Here is a 19,182-nt window from a genome sequence, read left to right on the forward strand (position 1 = left end):
AGCCAATAATGCAAAAAGGCAGACAAACTAAGAGTCAGAAGCTAAATATATTTTTGAAAATATTTGCAAAATTATTAAAAAAATATTTTGTTTTTTATATTGAGAAACCATGTCAAGAAGAATCCTGGACTGGCAATCTCTTCAGTTTGAGACTTTTCTGGGACAAAAGAGTCACCATGGGCAATCATTAATGGCCACGTAATATGTATGATTGAAAAAATGGTACATAGTTGAGGGCTGCACAGACCACATTTTCCTCCATAGCTTATGGCCGACTCATTGCCTAGGACATGTCATGCAGTAAGACCCCAATATCTGTGAAATCAATATACTTCTTTACCACTTCTTTACCATTTCATTATTGACTTAGGGAGTCCTCTAAGAGCTACATCTTCTTCTTGGTAGTTTTGTCATTTGTCCCATTGGAAATATTAGAGTTCAATATTATCCACACTTTCATGTATCCACACAAAGTTTCAGAATATATCCCTTGCAAATATAGGGATCATAATATACTTGGAAAAGCTGAGATTTAGAGAAATCTGGATTTGCCTACCATTTATCCATTCTTGGTTTGTTTGTTTTTCCCTGTTCTCTGTTCTCTGATAGAAATGTGACAATGCCCCAACCTTGTCTTTTGAGCAATAAAGCAAAGGACAAAGCAGGTCATAACCTCCCACCTTGTGATCCATTTGAATTATTAGTTTGTGATTGCCATTTACAATGACATCCCATTGAACAGTGGATGTCCGTGTCCAACAAGCCCTTCGGCTTGATCCCGAGAGGCTAGGCATTGTTATACATTCGTAGCATCGCCGTTAAAAGGGAACAATGAGTAATGACCCCAGAGGTACCCTTCTGGGTGCCCACGGGGCACATCCATCACTTGGGATTAACATTGCCGAGCATTCAGTGCTGACAGATGGCTGAGAGCAAACATTTATCTAGCTATAAAAAGTGATAGCTTTAAAACAATGAAGATAGAAGTTTGGGAATAGAACTTGATAGCATGCTTGATAGTTTGCTGCTATCTTTAACTATTTCCACAACTTTCAACCTATCAATGAGGAGATATGGACATGTGGATGACAGACATGACAGTTGGGAACACAGTCCCACCACACAACTGAAAAAAGAAGGCAGAGAAAACAATCTGGATTCAATTTTTGTTTTGCAACTAATAATCAGGAAAATAGGATGTGTATTTCTATGTTCTATTTCCCTTAAGTCATTTTTGTGGGTGGGTGGGGTCACTACAGTGCATTGAATGTTGTGCTTAGGGAGGTAACATTATATTATGTATTTTCATTTTTATAATATTGACAGGAATTATTTTGATGTTTCCATAACAGAAGTGGTAAATATATATTTGCCCATTGTGGACCTTCTGCATTCAGTTTGTGGAAAGAAAATTGCAAATATGGTGAACTAACATGCATTGCACATGGATGTCCATTGAATATAAATGGTGGCACATTTGTGTCTTGTGCAATATTACTGTTCATCACAAGAGTTGCATAACATTTAAGGGATTCAATTTATATAATGCAACTCTTATGTAGGGGTTTATCCATTAACTGTCTCATAAATCTAAATGAATAGAAATATATACTAAGCTTGCCTAAATCTTTGTCTCATTAGGTTGTTGTTGTGTGTGCGTTCAAGTCAATTGTTGTTGGAATAGCAACCTCCCAAGCTACTCACTATTTATTTGTTAATGTAGATTTTTCGTAACCTGATTTCTATGTGTATGTTGATTTGACTCTTTGGTGTGGGAGGAGTTATAGACATGTGATTATACTGAGCATGTGCAAACTGAAGACTCCATTTTATATTTATTATCTGTTTAGACTTTAATGGGATCGCTCTTGCATCAGACCTCAGAGGAGGTGAATGCTTACAAGTATCTGTTTAGACTTCAATGGGAGCAAATGTCTTACATCAGACCTCAGAGGAGGTGAATGCATACAAGTTGTTGCTTGGACTTCAGTGGAGAAGTCCGTTTAGAGACTTCAGTATTTGTTTATGGACTTCAGTGAGTACAGCTATACTAAAGACTATGGACTATTGATAGACTGATACCCTGTATTCTCAGCACAGAGAGAAGAAGAACTATATCTTATCTGTAACTGAACTTTATTAAGAAATGTGCCTGTATGGTTAATTAATACAAGATATGTTATTTTTCAAAAAAGACTTTATTTCTGAGTGCATATTTTAACTAAGAGGTTTAAAGGGAATGTATATCTTTAGGGCAACTTCAACTGCAAAGAAACAACCATCCTCTGATAACCAAATATATTTTTGTAGTGGCATGTCTTTACCCTTGGCAGTCTAAAGACATGGTTCTTCAGTTTAACAGCTGAAGTTACCTGTGTGCTATTACATGAATGCTTGTGAATATCATTTGTTAAAAGAGTTGAGGTCTAACAAGGTCATGCTTTTCTTGACTAGTGGTTTTCCAAAAGTGATCTCCACATATTCATGGAGATTCACATTTGCCAAAAGGATATGTGGCCATAGACTGGTTGCAGTGATGTTCTAATAGCTTATGCAATAAGTTATATTTTGCAATAGGTTATGGAATGTCCAATAATTCTGGCTTAGGGTGATCTTATCCTATGGTTTTCTCAACAAAGAGGGGTGTTTTGTAACAAACACCTTCTAGAGGACATAAGAGTAATTTTGCCATGTTTTTAATCCCTAATGGCATTGTAAGTCCTGGAAAGATATTTTCAACAGCAAGAAGTATTAAAAGGTCACTTTCTGATTTTTAAAGCCTCTTATGATCATAAAATGGATTTATTGTTGTGTACCTTCAAGTCATTTCTGACTTATGGCAGCTCTAAAGTAAACCTGTTACAGAGCTTTCTTGGGAAGATTTGTTCAGAGCGGGGTTGCCTTTGCCTTCCTTTTAGGCTGAGAGATTGTAACTTGTCATCCAGTGATTTTCCATTGACATTTGGGGACTCAAACCCTGGTCTCCAGAGTCATAGTCAAACACTCAAAATGTTATATTACACTGTGCCTTCTAAATAGCTTATGAAAATCTGTAACATAGCAAAAATACTCCCCTGTCCCTTAATTTTTGTGGTTGTATTATTTGTAATTCTGCGTTCCTTATGGACTATAAAATGGTCCCCGTGGCCTGTGGAATTCATTTTACAAAGCCCTGATCTGGCGGAATTAGTAGTCTAATCCTGTGATTCCCAACTTTTGGTCTTCCAGATGTTCTGGACTTCAGCACCCAGAATTCTTGTTAATTGGCCAAACTGGTTGAGGTTTCTGAAGTTAAAGATGCAAAACCTAGAGGAACAAAGTTTTGGAACCACTGGTGTAATTCAGTATAAGCTCAGATGCAGTCAGTGGCTTTGCTATGTAACTCACACTGTGCAGTGGCAATGGGAGCTATCCAGTGCTGAACCAATATTGGGAATATGGCTTTGCACCTGAATAGCTCTTGCTATATCTATAGATCCCTTTCTTATTGATATCGTTCAAATGTCAAATCAGTAACTATGTATAGGTCTTTATTACTTTCCACCAAATGCTGGGCCTACCTCTCAACAAACTTGAATTTGCGAGACTCTCTTAAGTTTCAATTCTAGATCTGCTCTGGCCTAAACTCAGGGAGTTTGATAAAACAAAGTCAGAAGTCTATAAAAGCTGGCAACCCTAGATTTGAACCAGATGGGAAAAGGACTTCTTGCAAAATAAACATGCAAACTTTAATCAAGTCTTTCTATATAAATAATTACTTGTGCAGGTTGGTTTTGCATTGCTTTTTAAAAAGTAATACTTCCATCTGCCAGTTTCCTATTGGCTGACTGTACCCTAAATATAATCAGAAAGCCAGCTTTTCTATAGCAAAACATTCCAAAATTGGGATCACAGACAAAAATCTGTGATTGGAATTATGTAAAGTAGGTACATTTGCATAAGCCTCCTTGAAGTATTATCTCCAATTTTGTGCAGGGTTTTGAATATTATATTACCTTTTATGTGCAATGAGTGGAGGAAAGAATGCTAGAATTCAAGCAACTGTTTGCACTGCTCTTGAGATTTAGGGGTGTCTGCTAATCCATGCACTCCAACATTCCTTGACTACAAATGATGTGTCTGTGGTTTTCTTTGTCCTCAGGTAAAGCATTGTCCCTTTTAAAGAAAACTCTGATCTAGTAAAATGCCCAGATCTTGAAAGTATGAGTCAAAACGTCTGAAATGTAGTATTTTCTTGTAACCTTAACCATGATATTTATAATATAGTAAAGCTACCATATCCATGGGATCAGTATTTGTAGTTTCATTTATCCATGTCCTACAAAATATGCCTGTTAGTCATGGCTTTATGATATAATTGGGTGATAAATGAAGAATTTGTTTCAATAGTTTTTGCATATCCATGGGAAGTCAAGAAATGTATCCCCCATGGACATGGGGCTGTACATTACTATTTTAATATATGCCTTATTTTGATTAACAGTATCTATATTCAGTTCAAAATTATGAAAATGGAATTCACATGCAATTCATTCATATTTGTGGGTGGTGTGTGCTCCCATTTCAGCTAAAAATGGGTGTCTTATAGCTGTGCGTTTTATTGCTCATTCAGTTGTGCAATGTTGTCATGATCTACAAGGATCACATATTCATTGCTTAACTCCGCTCCACATGCCACAATTTACACTATTCAGTCCCAAGGTAGGCTATGGGGCATCACTTTATATTACTCAGGTTACTATTTATTTATTTATTTATTTTCAGTATTTATATTCTGCCCTTCTCACCCTGAAGGGGACTCAGGGCAGATCACAATGTACACATACAAGGCAAACATTCAATGCCATATGAACATAGAGACAGAGACAGAGAAAGGTATAGAGGCAATTTAGCTTCCTGAGGGTATGCTCGATTCTGGCCACAGGGGGAGCAGCGGCTTCATCATCCACTGTGATGATGACTTCCTCATTCTAAACGCTGCTGGACAATTTTTATGGTGTCATAAATTAGTTAAATTAGCCTCCCCACATTACCTAAATTTCCTACTTGATAGATGCAACTATCGGGTTGCTTAGGTCAATAACAAGCAGGGCTATTTTTTATTTTAACAGTACTTTTTGGAATACTGTTTCCAAGTGCTCTAAAGATTACTATAGTACAACTGCATATAGGCAGGGGTTATGTGCCCAGACTTTCCAAGGATATGTAGAACCATGGATAATATCAAAACCAATTGTAATGAAAGACATCCAGCCCAATAATATCATAGGGTCATGCTGGAGGACCTAGAAAGTGCATACAGAGAACATATTTTGTTGGACATGTGTGCCTACTCCCACTCAGTTTTATTCAGTCAATGAAGCACTGCAACAATCAAACAAGCTTCCTGAGACTTTCAAGAGATGGCCTTTTCTCAGTCCCACTGCCTTTGAAGACAGATCTGGCGTAGACACAAGATAGGGCCTTCTCTGTGACTGCCCCTAGGATCTGAAGTATTTTTCTATTGAAGCTAGCATGATCCACTCCTTGCTGTTCTTCCATTGTCAGGTGACGACATTGTATTATTATTGTTTTGGACAGGCTTTCAAAAATAGATTGATTTTAAAGATATGTCTTTTAGGATGATGGTGAACTATCATTACTTGTACTATTATTATCTTTCCTTATATGTTTTAATATGTTTTAATGTTATTGGTGGTTGATTCAATTTATTATTGACCTTTTGTATATTTTAAGTGTATTGCATTTGCTTTTGTTCAACTGTATTTATTTGCAAGCCACTTTAAATCCCAATTTTTTGGGAAAATAATGAGGATGATGATAATGATGTTAAGGATGAAAATGAAGATTTCTAGAATATGCAATCTTAAGAAAATGTCTGCAATGAACCCCCCCCCCCCATTATTATATGAATGAAGCATTTCTGCACATTATCAGGTACTGATTATAGCAGTTAGAGATAACAGTATTGCTGCTTAATAAACATCCAATTTCACAACACATTTTCTACAACATTCCCATTAAAAACCTCAGAGCACATTTGTTAAAGTAGAATTATAATCAGAGGGGTGGTCTTAGAGGAAGGATTTCCTTGCATGGCTTACTGTGTGGGCAAAATTTCTCGGGATGACCCTGGATGAAAATGAAATTATTTCCAATGCACATCTCATATTTAATTATGCCAGACAATGGAAACAATTTCTAGGCACCAGTAGAAATAGTCATCTTCTGGAAGAAATGGTGCGTGAATGATGTTACCCTCAGGGCACCTACCTGGCAATCTTGCTGGCTATTAATATAGGTAGAAACGGAGAGGAAGCAGAATGGGGAGGGGGAAATTGGTCAGTTTCCAAGATACTCAGCATGGTTGTGTGGCTAACCTCAGAATGAATATTGAAGTATGCAAATGGGAGGGCAGAGCAGCTGGCTGGCTTTCAGTATTATAATATGAGGTGGGGAAAACCTGCCAGCTGAGAAGCTCTTGAGAGTCAATGACATGAGAAGAACAATATTGCGATCCATTTGGGGGAATTTTGGCAATCCAAAGTATTAAAATGTTGCTATGTCAGCGGTCTTCTCTGGAATTTATTCCAGTTCTCTAGAAGTGCAAAGAATGGGACAGCCAAGCAGAAAAAAAATATAAAACTGCTAGGAGATTCAGACCAGACATTGGAAAATGTCCTACTTTGGGCAATGATACCCAAAATGATCCAGTTGGTATGTGAGTCAGTGAGTCATTCTACCAAACATAAATCTTCCAAGTTCTTGGCAAAAGGTTGACCACTGTGAACATTCAACTTACTAGGACAAACATCTCTGAGTGTTGTTTGAGAGAAAAAAGCTGGGGATGAAGAGGAGGAGGAGGAGGAGGAGGAGGAGGAGGAGGAGGAGGAGGAGGAGATTGGATAAATTCCCTAGATACTATCATCAAAGACTAATAGTCACGATTAGTGCACATCAATTCTATGCAATATTTTGTAGGTCAATTGCTAGAGAGCCCAAGATGGACAATAAAATAGCTCTGATGTTCTGCTATAGTTTTTTGTTCAAATGATTAGCAACTGTAAGAGTAGAATGGCAAACTAGATAGTCCTTTTGTTTGATTCAACATGGTTGTTCTTATGGTCCTCCTAAAGATTTTTTTTAGCATCACTTAATGGTGACTCTATGAAAATGGGACCTTCATCCATGAATATCAGTTACCAACAGCCTTTCTGAGATCTTGTAAAGCCATAGCTTCATTGACTGAGTCAACCCACATATACTTAGGCATTCATTTTTTACAGTCTTTTTCAATTATTGTTGCATTTCCTGATGACTTGTGTCATTTCATGATGTGTTCAAACACATCAGTGTAGTCATCTTGACTTTGTGAAAATTCAGGCATTGCCTGTACAGGGATGAATTGTTAGTTATTCTTACCTTAATGTTCAGTTTGTGTACAAGCAAAAGCTAACTATTGTTATATTGGTAACACTGGAGTTTACCTTATTTGAACAGCAGACACACAAACAGTGGAAGCGTCCTTCCAAATAAGGAAGGCTTTTATCTCTTCCAGTTCAGTGATATAAAACATGATCTCTCCTTCTTTCTACTCACAACAAATTATTTGACCTATTTCTCTCTCCAACAAAACAGCCGCAACATTGACCCACAAAGTACTATCTTTGCTATCCCAATTTATAACAAACATCATCCAATCAACGATTGCATTACTGCATCCCTGTTGCTTGGGATTACTTCATAGTTGCATCAGAAAACGAATTGTCTCATGGTTACATCAGTCACTGAGACTTGTCTAGTAGTCATCCTGACTTTACAATTAACCATGATGCTTGACATACACAAATTCTAGCAAGACTATTAATGGTTAATAGTTCTGCAAGGACATACTATTGTGAATAAATAGCCATTGAAAACAAGTTTTCTAAGACTTTATCACAGCAGGGGAGAAATTGCCACAATTATTTGTTGCTGTGTTTGAGAACTTAGTGAATAATTGCGTCACTACTTTCTACACAACTATTACACCTATGGCCTTCTTACTCTAATATAGATCTAGGCACTCCAATTTACTAAACATATAAGTTTCCAGTTATTGTTATCCAAATCACTGTCTGAGGGTCATTAGTTGGATCTGCCACCATGGGATAGATTTGGGAGTTGATCCTAGTTTGTCAGCTACATTACTCCCATTCAGCTTAGAGAAACTGAGAGTGTAATTATGGTAAAGATTTGCTGTATTGACAATGCTGGATTCACCTGCCAAAACAGGATAAATTATTCAGTTAATATCATTGCTTTGCAACTTACTCCTTATCCCTGCTACTTACTTCTTACCTCTACTTTGGGTGTTTCCCAAGCTGTGAGATGGATCAAACCTCCCAATAAATGCATAATTCTCCACTGTGTTTGAGTCCAAAACCTGGGGATGACTTACCAGCTTTGAAAGAGAAGCTTTTGTGTAGTAATTCATGGTGTAATTACTTGAGGGCTTCCTATACCCAGCTGTCAGTCAGAATTTGTATATTCGGGAAACACAGAGCAGCATGGTTAATGACCTCGTGCTAATAGACCCATGATGGAAACAGTCTGGACAAGGAAATCAGATCCTCAGTTAATGAAAGCAGGAGCAGGCAGTTTCAGAAGGTTCATTCTAACTGATTTTTCAGTTTGGGCAGCAAAACAGGCTGATTTGTACTCGGGATAAGTGGAGACAGCAAAAGGTTTCCAAATAGGAATGTGAGACCCATTTGTAAAGGGGAAATCAGTGAACCTGATAACATCATAGATACAATTGAACTGTTATGGTTCCCTCTTGTGATTTGCTGTTGGCACAGACAGTCCCTAAGTTATGAACAAAAGAGTTCATGTATGTTTGTTCTCAGGTTGAATTTGTTTGTAAGTTGGAACATGTACATTTTTAAGTGTAACTTCAGCCTATCTATCTATCATCTATCTGCACCAGGCATGGGCAAACTTCAGCCCTCCAGGTGTTTTGGACTTTAACTTCCACAATTGTGGGAGTTGAAGTCCAAAACACCTGGTGGCTGAAGTTTGCCTATGCCTGATTTATATAAATTTTTTTTGGATAGCATAGGGAAAGATTGACATCCCTGTGATGTTTGTTTTGCTGTCTGTGACTCTGTTCAGAAGATTTCACCTCACTTTCTGTCCCTGTTATCCTTGGATTTTGGGGAAAAAATAGCTGGAAACAAGGATTGGCAATAAAACTTCAGTTGAAACACCTTTCCCCATGATAACTCTTCCGGGAGTGAATTTCCCTTCCTAAGGATAGATCTCTCTCACTTCCTTTTGTCTCCACTCCATTCTTAACTATGAGTCATTTGTAATCGGATGTTTGTATCTCAGGGACTGCCTGTATTACTTAGAAATCCTAGTCAGAGAGCTCTAGTGCTTCTAGAATCTACAAATGCCAGAATTCCACAACAGGGTGTTACCATAGCAATTTAAGTGGATTTATCACACTAAAACTGTGTAGTGTGAAAAGACCCAGAATCTTGTTCTTACAATTATGTTGGGTCTCTTCAGCATCCTGCATCACCCAATGAAAAGGCAAACCATCAAACACCCAAAATTTCCACCACTAAGTAATCTGGATTTTACTTATTACAGTTTAAAATACCAATATTGATTTCTTAGAGAACTTTCTTTCTAGCAATGAATACATCAATTTATGCATTGGTGAACATAAAAGCCACGTAGAATTATGATCTTGAATCCAATGCACACTTACATGGAATAGGTTGCATGAAATACAGTGGGATTTACTTCTGAGTAAACCTGTAGGCAATTGCATTTATATTTGACTAGCAAAGAACCACCAGTAAATGGAGAATGCAAAATACATAACATTCTGAGCATCCAATCATTCTCAGAGAATTGCCTTGAATTATCGATGCAACATTGTTTTTGGACAATGAGGAGCATTACTGAAAAGGATTTGAAGGGCTTTGGCATATCTTTAGAATTCTATTTTTCAAGCTCTCTCTCTTTCTGTTTCCCATTCTGGTTCTGCTTCCAATACGACTACTCCAAGGTGAAGGGCTAATTGGTAACTTTCCTTTGGGGCACTTAGCCTATCCCTTTTGGCAGAGGAATACAATTGAATGTCAACACTGATCACTCATGCCTGAACTCTTTCAGGAAACAGAAAGCTGCAGAGGCAGGAGAGATACAGACTATCAAGTGTCATCATTAATCATGGGCACCAAGCTTTTCGATGTTCAGAGTACTTTGCATCATTCAGAGCAACCAAGCCGATTTCCAACCTATGAGTTATTTCAGCATTGTGTATTCTCATACACTGGCATTAGGATGAATCCACTGGCCAACTATGACTAGTTAAATCAAAATACAGCTAAAACAATGTATGGTACCAAAGCTTAAAACAATTCAATAAGCAATTGTACTCAAATCAAAATTGTGGTTCCTAGAACAAATCAGGGCTAAACTGACAAAATTGAGATTGTCGTACTTGGGCCATATCATTTTTCAGGAAGGCAACTCCCTGGAAAAGATACCAAGCCTTGGTGAGATGGATTTGTGATGGATAGACTCAATAAGAGAAGTAATGTTTCCAGGTCTGCAAAACCTGAGCAGGGCTGTTCTTTAATCCATAGGGTCACCATAAGTCAAAGTTGACTTGAAGATAGTCAACAACAATAAAATGTTTTAAACAGCTTGTTAACAGCTTAGCATAAAGTAAGGCATGAAGTTGTGGACCTCAAATTGGATCTTGTGGGTTCGAGACTTCCCAGCTAATAGATGGTTAAGAACACATGAACCTGTCTTATACTTAGCATATCTGTCCTAGTAGTTTCAATACTTGCTACAGCTCTCCAAGGGTTCTATGTGGTCTTGTATGCCATTTAACTAAACTTTTGCTTGATGCAGGAAATTCAGAACTACACAATCCAAAAATATAGTCATCTGGCCTCTCACTAAAAATATCTATTGAATGGCCACTCCCCCACCAGCCATCTAATTCCATTACAGCAGTTCTAATAGCTTTGATGTCAGGAAGATAGTGATTATGTTGTAGGTCTGAACTTTATGGAGTTATCCAAGGTTCTAGATTCTATTCCCAAACTTTGTTCAACACTATAGCTTCTTTAATGTGTGGATGAAATCCCACCGTCTAAATGATATCAAAGCCAATAGCTTCTACTCTTCCACTGTCAAGCTGCTCCTAAGGTGTCTTCTAACATTCAGTCAAAAACATACCTTTTCATAACATTGGGTTGTTAATTTTGATGCTTAGAGAGCCAATTTCTACCAAACAACAACAACAACAACAACAACAACAACAACAAACAACAACAACAACAACACAGTCCATTTAAACAGTAAATCACTATGTTCCAGGTCTGATTTCTATGCAGTGATCCAAGGTCCTTAACTCTGTCCTTATATAGTCACCAAAAAAGAATACCACTTCTGAAGTATAGACTAAATGGCTTCGCTGTCCAACTGATATCAGAGTCAACAACTTCCACTATCAATCTGCTCCTAAAGTTAGGAGGGTTATGATGTTCAGAAAAGGTAGTTCACCCTTTCTTGAGCTGGAAAATTATGATCAGGTTGCTGGGGGTGTTGAGGTTGAAAAACAAAAACCCAACCCAGACTTGGAGACCATCCGTGACAAAGCTACTTTATCTAGTCCTGCCTTCTAGGTCAGCAGATAACAAATTATTTGGGGGTTGTTGTATGTTTTCCGGGCTGTATGGCCATGTTCTAGAAGTATTCTCTCCTGATGTTTCGCCCACATCTATGGCAGGCATCCTCAGAGGTTGTGAGGTAGGATTGAACAAATTATTTCTTCTTCTTTGTGACAGCCCTTCAGCTACTTCATGGGTGGTAACTAAACACATACCATTAGACCAGTGGTTCTCAACCTGTGGGTCCACAGGTGTTTTGGCCTACAACTCCCAGAAATCCCAGCAAGTTTACTAGCTGTTAGGATTTCTGGGAGTTGAAGGCCAAAACATCTGGTGACCCACAGGTTGAGAACCGCTGCATTAGGCTGAACATCTCAAGATTCCCTACTATCCATATGCCAACTATAACTTCTGAGAGTTTGAATCCCATAGCATGAATAGGACATCTTGATTCCAAATCTTGCTTTAAATATACCCAGCTCTTCTATCTTTTCTCACTTCATCTATTGCTGATATCTCCAGTTACCTTGGTTGTTTCCTCTGAATATATTTGAGTTTGTCTACTTTCTTCTTTATGTGGTACACCCAGGGCCCTTCCACATAGCCATATAACCCAGAATATCAAGGCAGATAATCCGCAATATCTGCTTTGAACTGGGTTATTTGAGTCCACACTGTCATATCATCCAGTTTAATATGGATTTCATACAGTTGTGTGAAAGGGGCCCCAGAGTAAATGGGATCTACGATCACCAGGTTTCTTATGCTTGGAAGAAAGAATTGATTGTTCAGACTAAAATGGAACACCTCTTTGTTTAAAAAATGAGTCATTTTTAACATATGCAGTACAAACCCACTTGCCACCTTGACGTTAATAATAATAATAATATCTTGCTAGACTCACACTTCCGCTGGAGTAGAGAACATGTCATTCACTTCAAAGGTGTACGTGAGCAAGGCTTTCCGAGTTAATAAGAACCAGTTCCCTCTGTGCACAAGAATAGCAGGTAGCAATTTCATTCCACTCTCAACCCTATCATTTTGCTACCGAGTGGAAATTAAGGCAGCAATGATTCACTTACTATCATTTCAGGGAGATCAATTAAAGCCACGGCTACACTTAAAGGGAGAATAGTTTCTAGCATGTGGGAAAATAAAAGTAAATAGAGATTTTTCTTTCTTCTTCACAGCTGTAGAAGCAAAAGGGGAAAAGAAATTGCCTAAAGGCTCACATTTTGAAGGCTTCCTGTTTCAGTCAAAGGGCTTGATCAGGGTTTTAATCACACAGGTCCTTGTAGAGTCAATGTAAAATGTATTGTTGAAGGCTTTCACGACCAGAATCACTAGGGTGTTGTATGGTTTCCGGGCTGTATGGCCATGTTCTAGCAGCATTTCCTCCTGATGTTTCACCTGCATCTGTGGTTGTTATCCTCTGAAGATGCCAGCCACAGATGCAGGTGAAATGTCAGGAAAAAATGCTGCTAGAACATGGCCATACAGCCCGGAAACCACACAACACTCCAGTGATTCTGGAGATGAAAACCTTCGACAATACATTTCACATGGACTCTACAAGGACCTGTGTGATGTTCAGAAGTATGTTCATGGGTCAACAAACTTTTAAGAATGAGCAGCTGGGAGATAATACAGCCTTAAATAGGCAATAAGTCCCACTCCCATGCTCTGTATGCCAGGTGCCAAGATAACTATTTTAAGTCTGGCCTCTTCTCTTAGGAGGCCATCAAAACAATTCCCCATGACTACATTGCTCTGTCAATATGTGGAGACTTAAACTTTTGTAGCACTACACATACAGAGTAAAAATGCACAGTGTTACCATAACAAACTCATGTGTCAATATAATCCATCAACAGAATTCCAGCTAAGATCTCCATAACAAACATCATGCATTTACAAGGTTACCATACTTGGAAACAAACACCATTGGGAATGTCTACTATGGCTTACTGAAATGGAATATCCCACGTTTGAAAGTAATACATCTCAGGGCTTTACAATTTAAAAGAAAGATTTAGAATTGCAGCAGTGTCAGTAATTTTTTTATTACTCTGGGTACTGCTTGGCAATTTGTTTTCTTTATTTGCATGTGCATTGTTTCCTTATCGGTGGCTTAAGCACTTCAGCTGTGTGTGATACCTATTGAATTCCAAGGACTTAATTAATTTTAATATAATATCCAATGGTACAATTTGCTTTTCAAAGGGAATTAACTTCTGAGCAGTTGAGCAGTAAAAGTAAATACAAAACTATATAGATAGCAGAAAGAAAGACATTTTCCATGCAAAGGCTTGATTTGCATTTATATAGTTGCCATAACAGTAATGAGGATCAATTTGTTTAATGGTCAACACATATTGTAATAAATACTAAAGAGTTGTTGGAAATAACCAGAATCTAGTTCTCTTCTGTTTACACAGTTCTGAACATTTGCTGGATTTAAGGTGCACCGTGTCAGAATCACTCCTCTCATAAGGCCTACAGAATATTACATGGCATAGCCTCCTTCTTGGTCTTTGCAGAAATGAAATAGAAGTGATAAAGTATGAGACAACACATGATATATTCTGGAAAGGACGTTCCAACATATGATCCTAATCCTCCTATGTAAGAGGTACACATCAAAGAAGGTTGTGGATGACTTGTAGTTCATGGGTCACATATAGTTTTGTGGCTGTTTATCTGGATACCGGATACTTCCAAAACCTTGGCTATGGGGTGTCACAGTGTCAAAAGCTCTTACAATACTGTTTTCCTGTTTGAGGTTGAATTCTAGCGATATATCAGGTCCACACATTTTAAAACAGATATTTCCTGTTTCTTCTAATGAACCTCTATGGCTTGCGACTGAAATCTAGTGAGTGAGTTCAGCGGATGGGGACAACATTCATAGACCAAGGAAGTTTCCCATAGCCAGTCAATTGTTTTAAAAATTGGACTAAGACACATAATTTAATGACAATCTAAGATCAGGACTTTTCCAAGATCATTCAGAAGGTCATCTGTGTATGGATAGGAAGAGTGTGCAAGAAATTACAATACAAAGAATTTACCATTTTGTTCCCCCCTAAATACACAATTAAAAATACCACTACCTAATTCAAAGTGAAAATTATCTACTTCTCTGTCTTAGCAACTGTAGTTCTTCTTCAGTTACAGATCTGATTCTCTGGGTATATCTATACTGTAGATTTAATACACTTTGACATCATTTTAACTGAATGACTCAATGCTATTTAATTCTCCAAGCTGTAGTTCAATGAAGCACCAGCACTCTTTGGCAGAGAAGGCTAAAGACCTTGTAAAACCACAACCCCCATGATCCCATGATACTGAGCCATGGCTGTTAAAGTGGTCTCATTCTACTTTATGTTTACAGTGTAGATGCTCACTCCCTTTTACTCAACTAGCAAATGTGGCCCTTCTTTTAGAGTTTCCCTACCCACTGAGCCAAAGCAATGCTCACAGAAGTTACACGGGAATAAGGTAAATGTACATATGTATATGCTAACAGTACAACATCCATAGGGTGAATGTCCGAGCAAGGAAATCAGTTACCTCAATTTACTGATATTCTGATGCAGAGGCATTGAACAAATGGGTTTGGGCAAGATATATAGGATCCACGGGTTTTAGGACACCCCAACTGAACATGAGTTAACAATGTGATTTGGCCGCTAAAAATCCCAATGCTTTTCTAAGCTGCCTTAATAGGAGTATAGTATAAGGTAAATGTACATATGTATATGCTAACAGTACAACATCCATAGGGTGAATGTCCGAGCAAGGAAATCAGTTACCTCAATTTACTGATATTCTGATGCAGAGGCATTGAACAAATGGGTTTGGGCAAGATATATAGGATCCACAGGTTTTAGGACACCCCAACTGAACATGAGTTAACAATGTGATTTGGCCGCTAAAAATCCCAATGCTTTTCTAAGCTGCCTTAATAGGAGTATAGTGTCTAGCTCAGTGATTCTCAACCTGGGTTCCTCAGATGTTTTTGGCCTTCAACTCCCAGAAATCCTAACAGCTGGTAAACTGGCTGAGACTTCTGGGAGTTGTAAGCCAAAAACATCTGGGGACCCCAGGTTGAGAACCACTGGTCTAGCTTGAGGGAAGTACCACTCTACACTGTTTTGGCCATACAGTGTCCAGTTAAGGCCATCACAATTCAAGAAATATATAGAGAAGCTGTAATGAGTCCAAAATGGTAAAACTCCTGGAAACCGTGCCTCATGAGGAACGGCTTAGGGAAGTAGGCATGTTAACCCTGGAGAAGCGAGGGTTAAGATGGAATGTGATAGCTATGGCTATGAAAGGACGCCTTATTGAAGAACTAGCAAGCTTTTGCTCTGCTGCTTCAGAGAACAGGACATAGAGCAATGGATTCAAACTAAAACATTTGGAAGAATTTCCTGTTTGTAAGAGTTGTGGACCATGCTGCCTGGGAATATAGTGAAGTCTCCATCTTTGGAGCATTTTAAACAGGCCTGATAGACATGTATTCCAAGTGCTTTGGTTTGTATTCCTGCAAAACAGAATTTGGGGGGGGGGGGGGAGAGAGAGAGAATGGATACCCTTGGTGTCCCTTGCAGCTCTATCATTCTATTATCCTATGGGAGCAATGTAGAAATCCATTCAAATCAAGCTATGCTGGACAACTGATGTCCCAGCTGCTAAATAATGGTCTTAACATCGGCTGATTTCTTTCAAATGAAAAAGGAGATTAAAATATGGCCCTTCTATAGGCAGTAGACTTGCCCTCTACCTTTGGTATCTTACAGAAATAGCATGCAACATGGCATAATCCAAATACAACCTGAATTGGTTCCTAAAAGGTTCTGAAATGGGCTTAATCAAAGCCTCCTACCCAGAATTCTAATTAAGCAGCTAAATGCGATACAAGCTAAAGAGCAGAGACATGGAGCCAATGAAGATAGCCTGCTTTGCTCCATCAACTTCTTCACAAGCTTTGCACTGTGGAATGCTAATGTGTGTAGAATGAAAATCAATAAAGAAAACAATATTGTGTAATAGGCACCACTTGATCTGATGCTGGAGGGTTCAAAGAGGTCAAATGATTTAAAAAAAAAAAAGAAAATTCTAATACCATGCTTGGAATTTGATTCTGCCCGACTGGAAAGGGAGGGGAGGAGTCACCATAATAGTAAGGCATACTAGGTAAATGGTACAGACTAGCCCAAACAAACTCAAGCTGATCATTTAGTAGTAGAGTTTAGGTATCCAAGAAAGGATCAGACAAAGTTAGTTTAAGGGGTGGGCTATTTTCAGCATCTCTCTTTCTGCAATGCAAGTAATTTCAGGACCAAATGAAAAATTAATTGGGTGGGGGGTTGACTTTTTAATTGGGGGTCAGTGGTTTTATTTTGCTCCAACTCCATGGTATGTCTCTTATTTTTCCTTCCTCCCTCCCTCCCTCCCTCCCTCCCTCCCTCCCCTTCTCTTTCTTTCTTTCTTTCTTTCTTTCTTTCTTTCTTTCTTTCTTTCTTTCTTTGAACAATAGACAGTTGTGGAGTTCTCATGGAGAAGTTAAACATGAGGGGAAATCATAGGGAGGAGGGAGCAAGCTTGTTTTCTGCTGCCCTGCAGACTAGGACGTGGAACAATGGCTTTAAACTACAGGAAAGGAGATTCCACTTGAACAACAGCAAAAACTTCCTCACTGTGTGAGCTGTTCAGCAGTGGAACTCTCTGCCACAGAGTGTGGTGGCAGTTATTTCTTTGGAGGCTTTTAAGCAGAGGCTGGATGGCCATCTGTTGGGGGTGCTTTGAATATAATTTTCCTGCTTCTTAGCAGGGGGTTGGACTGGATGGCCCATGAGGTCTCTTCCAACTCTATGATTCTATGATTCCATGAAATAATATTTTGAGTAAGTGAGAAAATCTGCCAGATTTGTTTTCTCCTTATTTAATCTTTCTTTCTTTCTTTCTTTCTTTCTTTCTTTCTTTCTTTCTCACATTTTTTCTGTATCCTTTATAAATACACTTATGACTTTGTTTAAATTCTTTTCACTCACAGTCTGACAGGGACTCTCACTCATTGCTACTTCCCAAATTAAGTAGACAAAGGGTTATTTCCAGATGGTTGATGTTGGGGATTCCTCTTCTTCAGAAGAGGAGGGGGGGCAGTTGGAGTCTGAGGAGGAGATTTTGCAAGTGCCCACATTTCAGGAGAGGCAAAAGGAAACAGAGCAGAGACATTGTTCAGCTAGAATAGCTTCCAGAAATGCAACCGAGTAATTGGGAACCGTCCTAGCAGCTGTGGGGGAATTCAGGGCTATAAAGCAGAAGCAGGTGCAGTCAGCTTTTGCTGGTAAGAAACTGACTCTAATGCCTAAGCCTTCGCTCCCCTTGTGCCTGTGCAAGGGTCCACTTCATAAACAGGCAGGGGGCAATCCTTCTTTCAGGATCCCAGTCACTGCCAGCTATAAACCCTTGAGTCTGTACGTGTGCATGTACGATATGATGTGACACTGAGGGGAAATATGCGAGACAAATCTTCTACTGATACTAAGTCGAGCAATTCATCACTCAGAAAACACTTTCTTTATTTAAAACAGAGAACTGTTTATTTATGGTTACTTTAGTCTGAAAATCGTAACTTGTGGCAATAGTTTACTTCTTCAGTTTCACTTATATACAATATAAAACATATCTTTCATTCTTCAACATTAACCACTTGATTGAAACTTTGTCTCTCCCCTATTCCTTTTCCTCAGCTCTTCCTCACTAGAAACCCCAGATCTGACTCAATACTAGTCACTTTTTTCCTTCAGTATTCCAACTGAAGTCCCAAACTTAAACTACGATCCTTTTCCTTCTAGCTCCCCCGGCTAGAGACTACCATAACTGAACCTCAGACACACACATCTTTTCTCTAGTTTCCCTCACTAGAACATCAACATAACTCCCCTTTTTAAAACATCTCCTCCTTTTCTCCTCCAGCAAGCTCCGCCCCTTTCACTAGCTTAGAAATTGTTACATTTCTACCGAAGCAGCTACGTTACCATGGTGACACATGGCCAATCATCAGTAGCTAACTTCTGCCCACTTTTATCTCTAAATCAACATTAAATAACATAGGCAAAATTTACCAATAAAATAAGGCTTTCCGTTACAGCCTGCTTCGAGTCTGCATCTGGGAAACTGCTCCTAAGGATTGATTGCTGTTTCTTTGTCTGAAGTAAGACTGTTACTTGATTTGGGAATTTATCAGAGACTTAAGAATTGTATTTGCCCTAAGACTTCCTTGCTTTCTTTTGCATTATACTGCTGAGTGTGCTGTTCTTTATGTTTTGCTGAAGTAAAGCAGTTTTCATTTACTTACCACATTGTTTTAAGGCTGTTCTTGAAAGACAAAACAGGACAGGTGTATAGCTCCATGAGATCCTCTGGTGATAATAGGTGGCTCGTGCTAACATCAGCATAGGCACCTGTGTGATCAGGAAGAAAGAGG

At 38.6% G+C, this 19,182-nt stretch overlaps 1 protein-coding gene across 6 annotated transcripts in view; it reads left to right on the plus strand.

Moving 5' to 3' along the window:
- rit2 (Ras like without CAAX 2) overlaps window positions 1-19,182 on the plus strand; it is a 260,805-nt gene that overhangs the window by 69,128 nt on the left and 172,495 nt on the right. The gene's annotated exons all lie outside the window — the stretch shown is intronic.

The sequence above is a fragment of the Anolis carolinensis genome, chromosome 2 (assembly GCF_035594765.1).
Source record: "Anolis carolinensis isolate JA03-04 chromosome 2, rAnoCar3.1.pri, whole genome shotgun sequence".
NCBI lineage: Eukaryota > Metazoa > Chordata > Lepidosauria > Squamata > Dactyloidae > Anolis > Anolis carolinensis.